Below are 13,403 nucleotides of genomic sequence, written 5' to 3' on the forward strand. Positions count from 1 at the left end.
ATCTTCTCCAGCAGTGTCTCCTTCTCCAGTCCTCTAACACAGGGGTCCCCAACCACCGTGGATCATTTGGTACCGGGCCGCACAGAAAGAATAAAAAGATTATTTTTGTTTTGGTAATATTTATTTGAAACATTGTTTTAACATTAGTCTTCAGGGTATTTTATTTTGAAAAATGAAATAAAGTGCTTAATATAAAATGGAATAATTACATTTACATTATATATGTAATATTAAATTATATGTTTTGCACTTCATTATGTGTTTTGTTATGTGTGTGTTTTAGCCACCCCGGTCCTTAAAAAGATTGGGGACCATTGCTCTAACAGACGCACCTTCACCACCAGTGTCTCCTTCTCCAGACCTCTAACAGACATCTTCATCACCAGTGTCTTCTGCACAGATAGCTGTCTGTCTTATGACAGCTGTCAGTTTCAAGCGGTGTCCCGTCATGCAGATGCAGAAAGACAAGTGTGTTTTTTAGGAAATAATTTCCAATGTCCGATTAGAGTTACCTGTAAGTGCTATTGTGGCTGTTCATAGAAAGTGCAGCCTACCATAAAGTCACTAAAGTACTCTGTAAGTACAACATTATTTCCAAATCAATATATCATTTGATAGATTTTGAAAAAAATACTTGAGATTCAATGAACTAAAACTACATTGATTCATTACTTCATTAATTGTGACATAATGTGACACAATATTAGCATGTGTTGGAAAGCTGTATTTTCTCTGGTTCCCATCCACAGGAAGGTCAGAGGTCAGCCAACCAAGAGCATCCTGGGAGCTGGTAGGGACTACGTGCTGATGGATGGTCTTTGGAAGTTGTGTTTACGGCTACTGCCAAACTGGAGAGAATTTAATTTAATGTATTTAATCTTCAACATCAAAATTTCAAGCGGTCTATATTTGATTTTAAAATGATGTTTTTGTACATGTTGTATAATTTATTGACGTACTAATTAAAGTCCACCATTAGCATGCTGCTGCTATCCTCTGTGACTTAAATGCTGAATGAGAAAAATCCATTTGACTGTCAAGATTTCCACCAGCCCAAGTTTAATGTTAAGGTTCCTATTGGATGTCTTCTCAGGAGCGCTGGGAAGCGCAGCTTTTTCCAATTCAATTGGTTGTGTAAAGCTAGCCGCAAACTAAATTAGTCAGAGCAAATTGACTTTCAAAATAAAATGAGGTTTTAAAAACTAGACCTAAATAGGCCTGACGTGCATTTTTGACTGCTGCTATCAAACTGCATATTTTATTAAATTAAAGTTGTCATAGGCTAATTGGAGGAAATTTCTTTACACAATGTCTCCCGAATCATACATTAAGTAAATAAAATATTAGTAATAAGTAAATAATTACAGACACTACTCTAACCACCAACATTGAGTTTGTGGATATAATACAATATGGAAGAGATAAAACTCATTTGGTGATTAGCTTATTAGCTAGCTTAGCTATGAAGTTTCCCTGCATGAAGTAGACTATAATGATTTTGTGTATTTTTAATCAACCAAAACTACGTTTATAGGGTTTACAGACTTCTTTAAATGCTCTTTCTAAAATGCTGGAATGTGTTTCATTTATTTTGTTAGGATTAAATAACTACATGTAGGCCTACTGTGAAGAAATGTGAAGAAAACCCATGTTTCAGCATTTCATATAGATAGAAGACTTTTACTGAATACCAGATACTCACTAAAATAATTATTGATTTTTTGGCAGCCCTGATACAGCTTTAGACATGAATCATAGAATCATAGACTGTGAATGGAATTTAAAATATCATATATTTCATCGACCTTACCACTGAATTATACCATTAATGAGAGGTTTATTCTAGAAAAACATTAACCGGAAGTCCACTCCCTGTCCTGTAGTCGGACTTGACGCTAACCTACAACACGGGGGGCGGAAGACACGGCGGCTCTCAAGTGAGAACCAGGTCGCTGGAGAGAACCACAGAGCCGACATTAATGTGGTAACCGACCTGTGAGGACAGTTTGCTACTTTCACTGTCGACATATTGTGGATAAGACTGCCGTTTATTTTTCATGGACTCCCCAGTGTAAGTAGCTGACAGCCGCACTTTCCTCTGCGCGTGAGAGTACGACTGAGCGCTTATAAGGAATGTTATGTAGAAAAGGTTGATACCTGACATTCAGCACGCACTGCCAGGGAAATGTTTCCTTTCGTCTGTGTGTAGTGCGTGTTTGAAGCTAGCTAACTGTTATTGGCAATGAAGTGCTGTTGAATGATGTATGCCTGGCTGTAACTTTATAGATGGTAGAGGTGCAACAGGTGACGTGTGCAGGCAGCCCCCCAAACGAAGTTTTAGATGACAATTTGTTTACAAAATCAGTTTTCTTATTATGGTGAAGGTTAGAAAAACAACTAGGTGTTCAATGGACTGAAGCTATAATAATACATGACTGTATTACCCCTCCAAGGGTATAAATAAGTGGGGTTGCTAATGACTTCCCTCTTAAACAAGCTGCAACTTGAGGTGGAAAGAAGAGTGGGACATGTGAACTTGCTGTTCTATGGTGACATGTGTGTCCCTCCTGTCACCTTCCAGTGGATTGCTGTGTGCAGCAGGCTTCTCAACCTCAGTTTTGTTTTAGTAGTAGGATAAACGTTCACTCCATTTGAACTTGAGTAATATGATGGATTAGTCTTCGTTAGAACTGGACCTGCATTCAAATTTAATAAGTGCATCCCTCCTTTTCTTTCTTCTTTTTTAATTTTTTCCCCCCCAACCAAGCAGTGCAGAGGTCTGGCCATACACTCGGTGTGTACATTTTTATGGCTCCATTCATATACATGGATTCAACTAAATAATCATTAGGAGGAGCAATCGTTGCAACGAGCTTATAGTTGTTGAATGTGAGTGTTGATTAAAAGCAGCTTGCTCAGCATAAAGAACAGATCAGAGGCCCAGGACTTTCACAAATCCTTGTAAAATGCTGGTTTTAAACGGGGCTAATTGTAGAACAAAAAAAAGCTGTTGTTACCTTGCTGCTGATTCTACACCATTTAGGCCCTACTGCTGACTAAACCATGTGCACTTTAAAACTTTCCCTTATCCCAACATAAAGTATTTTTTGGATCCCATTGACAGAAAAAAAAGTTTACATAGGATATGCTATGTGATTGAACCTTTGAGTAATGTACGGATGGTTACCCAAAGCCTTCAGGCTAACCTGCGATGCTTCATATCATTGGACAGTAAGTTCATTTAGTGTTTGTTTGGCTCTTCATACAGTGATGACTGTGTGTCACTTTGCCCTCTAGTTGGTGTTTGAGTGGTGCCACAGTTTGTCTGTCATCTGGGTTTTTATGTATGTGGCATTGATGGAGACTTTGTGGTCACAAATCATAACTGAATATTCTAACAATTGATTGTATGCTTTTGTCCTGACATACTGGTATGTATACAACCTGAAAGATGGTAATCTTTGACCCTTTCATTTTATCTGTACCATGATGCCTCTGGGGGGCGGAGGGGTGAACAAGCTGTTGCATAAGCTTTCACTTCCTGGAATGAGTTGACTTATAAGGGGGTGTCACTGCACATACAGCCCAGGGGCAGAAGCAGCAAGACAAAAATACATCAGGGAGCCGGGTGTCACTGTCACTAACAGACCAGTGGGCTGCTCTCAGATGAGAAATCTTTTTTTTTTATATATATATTTTTTATATATATATTTTTTATATATATATATATATATATATATATATATATATATATATATAATGTATATATATATATATATATATAGATATAATATATTTATATATATATATATATGAGAGTTATATATTATCTTATCTATTTTTTTTTATCTCTTTTAGTTATATATAGAATCTATATATATATATTAGATCTATGTATATATATATATATATATCTATATATATATATATATATCTATATATATATCTATATATATATATATATATTTTTATATATATATATTATATATATATATATTTTCTTTAGTGTATTAATGTTTTTACAGTGTAATGTAGAGCCATCAGTGACTCTTGCGGTGCTACTTTTGGATTTTTGGAGGCTCGGAACAAAAAGGTACATGATGACTGGAGCTGTATTGGCAGCCATTGTTGGCAAGTCTGTCTGTAGAAGTTTGTGGGTGCAGAAGAGGAGTTATTGGGGTGTAATATGGCTCAAGTCTTCAAAAGGTGCTGCTTTTCTCTGGGGCCAGCAAATGCAGCTAACTATTGCGTTTAGCAACATTTCTGTAGTTCCCTCACAAAACAAACCGTTCATATCGTTAAAAAAACATATGAATGTTTTTTATTTAATTTTTCATTCAGCATCATTGCTGACATGATGATATTGATGTCAGCAATGCCAATTAAGGCATTGTTACTAAACCTTTCCTTTCACAGTCATATGTGTTTTATTGGTGTTTACCACATGTTTAGACACTCCCCCATGCTTTGGTACAACCTTTGTGCCAAAGGTGGCGATCAACACTATGCCCTTAGTAAAACCTTATTCAGAGAAACAGACGTGTGTTAGGGTAGATCTCCTTGTATATCTGTGGAATTAGATTACAAACCACACGTTCTTGGAGACTGAATCCTTCTTCACCTCATGGTATGTACAAACTGTTGTGTCTTCACATCAGGTGTGTTTTGGCCAAAGAAGAGATGAATACTTGGTATCAAGTGTCAAGAACCTGTGCACTAAATGAATTGATCATGATACCTAGTTGTATTGTAATGTATCATATATTTGAATTTTTGTTTTTGTTTTCTCCAGCATTGTTTGTTATTAGTGTTGGTTTGAATGAGCTTGATTTGCTTGTAGCTTGAAATATCAAATACACAAGTGTTTGATGCCTCATGATCTCAATTGCCTTGGTGATGAAGATACAGGTTTTTTGCCCAACAGAGCAGTCAGTTTTGGGTTTGATCTCTGACTCAACTGTATAACTCCTAAGGGATAATGTTGTCTGCACAAAGTCAACACTCTTATGATGATAATGAACTGAATGTTATTTTCCTGCTAGTTCACTGTGTTGTGGTGACTGTCATGGGAGTGTATTTCTTGTTCACACAAGAACAGGCCTGTCTTTGTAATCCTCTGCTTCTGGTTATGGTTGATAAAAATGCATGTTCACATGTCCTGAGTATCATGTGCTTTAGCATGTGAAGCCTTTTGATGCTTTTCATTGTCCTGATCATGTTCTTCTTGTACTTACAAAGAAAAGTTAGACATTTTTAGAGAAAATGCTTATCAGCTTGTCTGTCAAGCGTTGACTAGATTAATACCCTGCTGATGTCTGTAAGGTAAATATGAAGAGAGCCAGAAGGCTATTGGCTTAGATAAGCAAAAAGTATAAAGCAAAATCTGCTCTCTAACACAGTTACAGCTGTATAAAGGTGCAAATAACAGTAGCTACAATAGGTTAAACGATTTAATAGTGTGTGTGTGTGTGTGTGGATTAAACAAACAAGATGCAACGTGTTAAACTAAGCTAGTTTATTGTGAAACTAAATGTCAAACTACCCCATGAAGCATTGTTTTTATGGAACGGTAGTTTAGTTAGCATGACATTAGCATTGTCGCTTCAGGTCACTGTCAGGACTTGGTTTTTAGACTTTCACTTTTCATCTGCGTGTAAATCCAGAGTGATTTGCGTCCCTTTGAAATTTGTCTGTCTTGAATTACTCCCTGGTATTTACATCTGATGACCCAGACAAGAGATGCAAATCTCTCTTCCCTTTTCCCCCCTCCCTTATTCTTATGAACTGCCTTTTGACTCTCTCAAAAGGAAACTCACCAGTCAGTTTGTCAGACTTTCAGGATGCATTTAGCACTTTGGCGAAGATCAGACATTTACAGTGACGAGTATCGTGCAGTAAGACAGCAAACGTGAAGTGAACGCTCGTATGTGTCCGTTTGGCTCAGTGACCATAAAAGTCATATAACTCAGCTGTCCCTTTAAGGCTGCAGGCGGGATCAGATTTCTTACATGATCGTCTGGTCTAGCTAAAGGAACTCAAACATGGCGGACCTGTGTAGTTATAGCCCTGAAAGATCCCATATATATACAGTTGAACCTGTGAGCTTTTTATTTTATAGTATACCATTTATAGTATACATACATTTTATAATAAATGGTAGAAGAAACTTTAGGAAAAGGTACTGTTGGGAATCAGTGGAAACGTGCCGAGAAATGCGACGCACTGACACGGCAGTGGAGTGGAAGACATGGATGTAAACAATGCAGGATTTTTAATATATTTAACAAATGGCTTTGCTAATGTTGTATGAGGAATGAAATGCATTCTACACGTTTCTGCTTCTTTGTGAGAAACTCCAAGACATCATGCTGTTTTGCTGATGCACCTTCTGACATGCTGTCATTTAACCTGTCTGCACCTTTATATCAAATCAAACGTACAAGCTTCCCTGTGAACGCACATGGTTTGCCTTCTGTACATGACATTAAAGATCCACTCTGCTGAGGGAATAACAGATATGTAGCTGGTGGCAGTTTGCTCCCTCTGAGAGCTCTTATCTGTGGGTTAAGTATGGGTGTGTTCCTCTCAGCTGTGGACCGATGTGGCTCATAGATATTCATGCAGAAGTTTCCTCTCCGGAAAGGCTGTTAGCAGTGTGAGCGGTTAGTGACTTTGTATCGTAAAAAGAAATATATTTCTTCTGTTTCCTTTTTTTTAAAGGTTTCTTAAATGTTTTAATCAGAAAGATAAGCAATATTTAAATGTGAAAATTGGTCAAATTATGGCAGAAGGTGCAGTTTCAGCGACATTGGGCACACTTTACTGAATTATTTCAAATGTAGGCTATTTATTGTAATAAGAAAAAGGCTAAATATGGAATAACATTCACACTGGACGATAAACAGTCTAAATGCTGAAACTATTGAAGTGGCAGTCAAAATGCAAATAGTGAAAGAAGTTGAACTAACTGGAGAGTAAAAGATGAAAGATGTGTAAGTGAGTATTTTACATTTCAGTGGAAGATTACTAGTTATTACTATTTAACAATATCAGTTTTCAGTTATTTCTGGGTCAGTAACCAACACGGGTCATGGATCCATTTAGTGGATCCCTCTGCTAACTGTATGTTGTTATGGGGTAACTGCAAGTAATATTTTGAGGTACTTGTACTTTGGGTATTTCCATTTCCTACTACTTTTTATAATATATTTTTTATTACTGTGAAAATATCTCCTTCAAACAACTGCATTTATTCAAGTTTCTTGCAAAAACAACTAAATTTGACTAATAAAATAAACCGTACATTCTATTGTCATTATGGTGAAATGAACCCCAAAGGGTCTTGAATGACCCTGAAGGGGTTAATTTTGCAATAATGACCGACTCATTTCACATTATCCCTCTTTTTACACGGCTACCTACTCAATACATCAATAATGTGACTCAGTATTGATTAGAGAATGATTTTGAAATGATTGTACTGCTTACGCTAAGAGAAATAGTCTGTAAGATTTTATCGCCCATCCCGTGTTCCCTTTAGTGTTTACTTCATGCCTGTCTTCTTCAGTTTTATCGTCCACTTCTTTAGTCTTGTAACCACTTTTTTGTGCTGTTTTCTTGTTCTCATTTTCTTTACTTGGGACATGAATCCAAAGTTTTTTAATCTCTCTCTCTCTCCAAAAATGAATATAAACAAAATATTCATGGTAATATTCATGGTCTTTTCTGATGGAGTAACAGATCTTGTCACAGTTGCCGCTGTTAAACTTACCGGACTTCTTCCTGCGAATCGATATGACGTGGTCCTGTGATCAGAGCAAGCCTGATTTATGTGCTTTAGGAACCAATAAGCAGAATCTAAATTTTAATTTCTTAATATACCTCTAGAATCTGAATTTTGGTACCGGTTCTAGATACCCAAACTTATTCATGGGAAGAAGTAGGAAAGTGCTTTGCCAAACCCTCTTCTACAGTTACATGTATAGACCAAGATACAATGACATAAATCTATATGGATATATATAAATAGTTTGAAGAACCTCTTGGCTTCATTGTGTTCCCCTGACTTCTGAAAGCTATCTTACAAAATATCATTTTGGGCGCAGTTTGTATTTCTTAGTAAAATCTATTATCATTTCATCTTATTCATTAGCAGATATTGTTCCTTATTATTTCAAATCAGGATTTCATGGTCATTTTGTCGAGATGTTGTTGATTGGTCTCTTAGGACGATGCAGCAGGGCCGCACTTGAGCTCTTCATTCCAGCTGTTCACATTTCCTGTTTTCAGACGAAATCACTGCTGCTGGAGCTAATCAGCATCACACTGAGGAGCAGCACATCTCCTGGCCAAGACTGCACTCTTTGTTGTCAGATTTAAGTTCCATACCATTCAAACTAAAATATCTGCAACGGTGTTCTCTGCACCTAACACTTCCTTACAGGTCTTTGTCTGTAGAGCCCTTTAGAGATGTCACGAGAACCGATACTTCGGCACCAAGTTGATGCCAAAATTTGTAAAACATGACGATACTCGTTTTTCAGGTACAACAGGTACTCTCTGGGCTCAAGACTAACGACGTCCTCTGTCACTGGGTCGATAGAAAATGTGTTTGGATGCAGGAAGCTCACTGTCGAACTTTTCCCTGATAAAGCTACTAGCTGTTAGCAGCCGATGAACGGAGGTTCCATACAGTTGCATTATGGTGTGTTCAAGCTCCATAATAACTGTCAGGCGAAGGTGAATTATAGAGTTTGGGATTTTACAATATCGTCGTTACTGTGATATGCACACACGTTTTGGTTTTTAGAACGCATACATTTTGGTTTTAGCAAACACACACAAGGGCAATCTACTTGCCACAACACTCGATGAACTACGTCACACCCACACCGCAGGTTATACTGTCTATTGTTATGTACAGGCTGCAGTGCGGTCTGTGGTCCACTGCAGCTCAAAGTGTCTCAAGTAGATATTGGAGAGGGAATTATGACCTGTTTGACTTCATAACAAAAAAACGTATGTGAGAAGTAATGCGTGTATGATGAAGGACATAGGATTTTTTTACATTTTCAAATTTTAATCGTATCAAATTGGGAATCAATAATAATCAAATTTCACTTATTAGTATTGGTATCGACTAAAACATTTCTGGTATTGTGACATCCCTAAAGCCAAGTCTACACTTTCTGTATCCCACCCTGTGTTTTTCCTCTCTCTCTTTGTCTAGGCAGGAACTTGTTGTCTGAGCTTTGATCCCTCTCTCAGACATTCTCGGACACACACACACACACACACACACACACACACACACACACACACAAAAGTTCTGTTCTGTTGTAAGTGACACATCATACAAGTCTTGTGACCAATAGATTAATTAGAATTTTTGCACTCTGCTTTGTTCATGTCAGAATATAAATGACTAAATAATAAAAATAAATAACTTATGACTTTTTATGACACTGATTAAAACTACTTTGAACACCTTATCTCTCTCCTGAGGGTTGTCATGGAGAACCCAACAGCTGTCAGTGATCTGTTTGCCGTTTTGCCAGTTAGTTTCATATCACTGACCCGAACCCAACAGGGATCTTCCATCGTTTGCCTGCTTTCATATTGAGGTCAGTTTAAAAAGTTTCACTCACAAAATGCACTGCTCACAAAAAAGGACCTGTTACTTTGTGCTATACATTCCAGATATGAGCGCGCACTTTGAGATGGTCTTGGACAGCCCGTCAAGGCATTCATGGTGTTGCTTCACACCTCCTCACACTTCTCCTACAACGTCTGACACAAACAGACCTCTGGCCTCGTCTTTTATTACACGATCAAAATGAATTTGTAAATATAAAAGCATCCGGTTTGTCTTCGGGCCTTTTGACTTGGATATTTATTTCTCGACACAGTTGCACTTTCATTTCTCACTTTGAAAACCTTATGAAAGATTTGTCAATTTGCCATTGTACTCTTTGAAACTCTACAAATCTATTTACTAGTAGTTGATTATACTTTGCTGGGCACTTTGTTCTGTCTGTATGTGAAGCCTACTTAACCTACAGTTCAAACAAAGTGCTTTGGAAGACATTTAAAGGGCCTACGAAATGATATTTTGTCAGTGTTATTGGGCTTGGTATATGATAGAGGTTGCATATCTATTGTGAAATGTGCCATATATATATTTTTAATATTGATGTATTCGTAATAAATCACGATCATAACAGCATAAAAACAACCGATCGCTGCGCTGAGAGCATCCACTTCGGCAATGTTCTTGCGATGACGTCACAAGTATAATACAGCCGCCGCCAGTGTTCGTCTGCGTTGAAGCGTCCAGCAAAGACTGCTGTCAATTATTACGAGAAAGAATGGACAACAATCGATCGCCAAGGATAATTGTGAAGCGATGTGTTGTATGGGGATGTGGGGCCGTCTCCAAATCTAGCTTTCTGTGGCCAAAAGATGATAAAATGTCGCGTTTATGGACAAGACAAGTGCGTCGATGAAACCGATGATTTGTGGGCAGCACTTTGAGAGATCGTGTTTCGAACAAACTATGCTCGCCAAGGAAATGAGATTCAAAAATAATTTAAAACTGAACGCAGATGCTGTGCCTACAATACTGCCGAGACCTCAGCCAGCACAAGCCAGCATGCCGACTCAAACACGTCCGTCGGTGCAGAGTCCTCCACCAAAGAGACGACGAAATGCATTCGCCAAAAGGGAAAGAGCAAAAGTAAGCCGTGCTACTTGTTTACTTTATTTATTGTTTCAAGCATAAAGCCATAATCGGTCTAGCTACTGTATGTAACGAGTTTACACCAGGTAATAGCCAGGTTAGCTAATAACTTTAGCTAATTACACTTCATTAGCTTAATTAAGTATAGATTCAATGTTTAACAGGCTTCCCCATTTTATTCTGTAGTTTGAGTAAAAGCATGAGTCTATATAACTTTGAACTATCACACTATTATTACATAGGTATTGAAACATTGTTGAATGAAGCCACTGACAGAACTGAGGATACCTGTATGATCAGCGACCATCTATTGGACATCCACACTGGGGAGGAAGCTGTGTGTACACCAGTAAGTATACAGACTGTACGTCATCTGTACATTACAGTTGTAGTACCAGTGGACCTGCACATGACGGGTTAAACATACAATCACCACATGCATGTACATAATTCATATATTTGTTTAATTTGATATCATTGCTCTCTCAATCACTTCAACCACATCTTTTATTCTGAATGTTATTAGATATTTTCTTTACGCAGACATGTATAAACATGCAATACAATTTCAAGCTGGTTTGAAAGATTTATTAGTAAAGTTGTGTTTTGTACATTTCAGACATGTCAGAAAGAAATAGCTGTGCAGACGGATCCCCCTCCGCGGACACACAACAAGTCCATGCAGGCGCGACCACGTGTCAGGTCAGCTGGACTGCAAGTTCCAATCCAAGTCAAGGTCAGCATCATAATAAATATATATATATATATATATATATATATATATATATATATATATATATATATATTTTTTTTTTTTATTTATTTATTTAAAATATATATATATATATATATATATATATATATATATATATATATATATATATATATATATATATATATATATATATATATATATATATATATATATATATATATATATATATATATATATATATATATATATATATATATATATATATATAAAATAATGCTTGATTATAAAACATCTTTTTTGCAGAGTATGTTACTGAACTCTTGACCGAGACTATACGCTTTGCGCCAAGACAATGTTGATGAGGAACCTTTCGAAGTCCCAGCTCCACTCAGCAGTCGGTGGAAGAACCAAACAAGAGGGATGCAGTTGTGCTGTATAGAAGCAGATTCAATCACTGAACTGACATTGTGTTTTGTTATTGACTCTAATAAAGTGCTGATACTTGAACGACGTGTAGTTGTCAGATGGAAACGTAGCACAGATCTTTTGAATGGCACATGATGGCATTCTGTGGTTCTTACCAAGTATTCCCCAACAAAATCTCACCAGCTGGCGGTATGCCACATAGTGATACATTCTGTAAAATACAAAATAATACATGTCAGTGGTAATCACTTCAACCTTATTTGCTTATTTATCTATTTATTCTGTGACTGTGCCAGAGTGACCATTCGACTCCCCATGAATACATCAAAGTTTCTGAGCTCTACACATTTGTGCACACAAGTCAAATCAAATGTATTTGTATAGCCCAATATCACAAATTATACATTTGTCTCAGTGTGCTTTACAGACTACAGGTTACGACACCCTCTGTCCTTAGACCCTCGCATCGCACAAGGAAAAACTTCCTAAAAGAAACCCCACAATTAAAGGGGGAAAAATGGAAGAAACCTCAGGGAGAGAAACTCTCCCAGGACGGACAGACGTGCAATAGATGTCGTATGTACATGATAAACAACCTAGTACATATACAACATTTGGCAGAGAATGATGTTGTGTTGAAACATCATTCCTGATCCTGATGTAAACTTTATCAGTGGCAACCTGCCACATGAGACACAGAAACTCCAGGGATGATACCCCGGACGATGAGTTAGTAACATACATTTACATAAATGCATACAGATAGAGAGGGAGAAGAAGAGAGGGAGGGGAAGGAGAGGAGAGAGGAAGAGAAGGAAGAGAGCAGGGAGGTGTCCCCCGGCAGTCTAAACCTATAGCAGCATAACTAGGGGCTGATCCAGGGCAAACCTGAGCCAGCCCTAACTATAAGCTTTATCAAAAAGGAAAGTCTTTAGCCTACTCTTAAATGTGGAGAGTATGTCTGCCTTCTGAACACAAACTGGAAGCTGGTTCCACTGGAGAGGAGCTTGATAGCTGAAGGCTCTGGCTCCCATTGTACTCTTAGAGACTCTAGGAACCTCAAGTAACCCTACAGTCTGGGAGCGTAATGCTCTAGTTGGTTTATAAGGTACTATGAGATCTTTAAGATATGCTGGAGCCTGACCATTAATTGCTTTGTAAGTCAGGAGAAGGATTTTGAATACTTCAGTTTTGTCTGTGTTTAACATCAAGAAGTTGCTAGACATCCAAGTGTTTATGTCCTTAAGGCATGCTTGAAGTTTAGCCAATTGATTGGTTTCATCTGGTTTAATTGATAGATATAATTGGGTATCATCTGCATAGCAATGAAAGTTTATAGAGTGGTTCCTTATAATATTGCCCAAAGGAAGCATATATAAGGTGAATAGAATCAGTCTAAGTACAGAACCCTGCGGAACTCCAAGACTGACTTTGACTGTCATGGAGGATTTATCGTTAACACATACAAATTGAGATCGCTCAGATAAATAGGACTTGAACCAGCTTAGTGCGGTTCCTTTTATG

General features: G+C 37.5%; 1 protein-coding gene across 1 annotated transcript in view; it reads left to right on the forward strand.

Annotated features, from left to right (window-relative positions):
* Nucleotides 1–1,894: 1,894 nt before the first annotated feature.
* mical2b (microtubule associated monooxygenase, calponin and LIM domain containing 2b) overlaps nt 1,895–13,403 on the forward strand; it is a 57,138-nt gene continuing 45,629 nt past the window's right edge. Inside the window, 1 exon segment of the mRNA XM_029433166.1 lies at nt 1,895–2,071. The gene's annotated coding sequence lies outside the window, so the exon portion shown is untranslated.

Source organism: Cottoperca gobio, chromosome 6 (assembly GCF_900634415.1).
Source record: "Cottoperca gobio chromosome 6, fCotGob3.1, whole genome shotgun sequence".
NCBI lineage: Eukaryota > Metazoa > Chordata > Actinopteri > Perciformes > Bovichtidae > Cottoperca > Cottoperca gobio.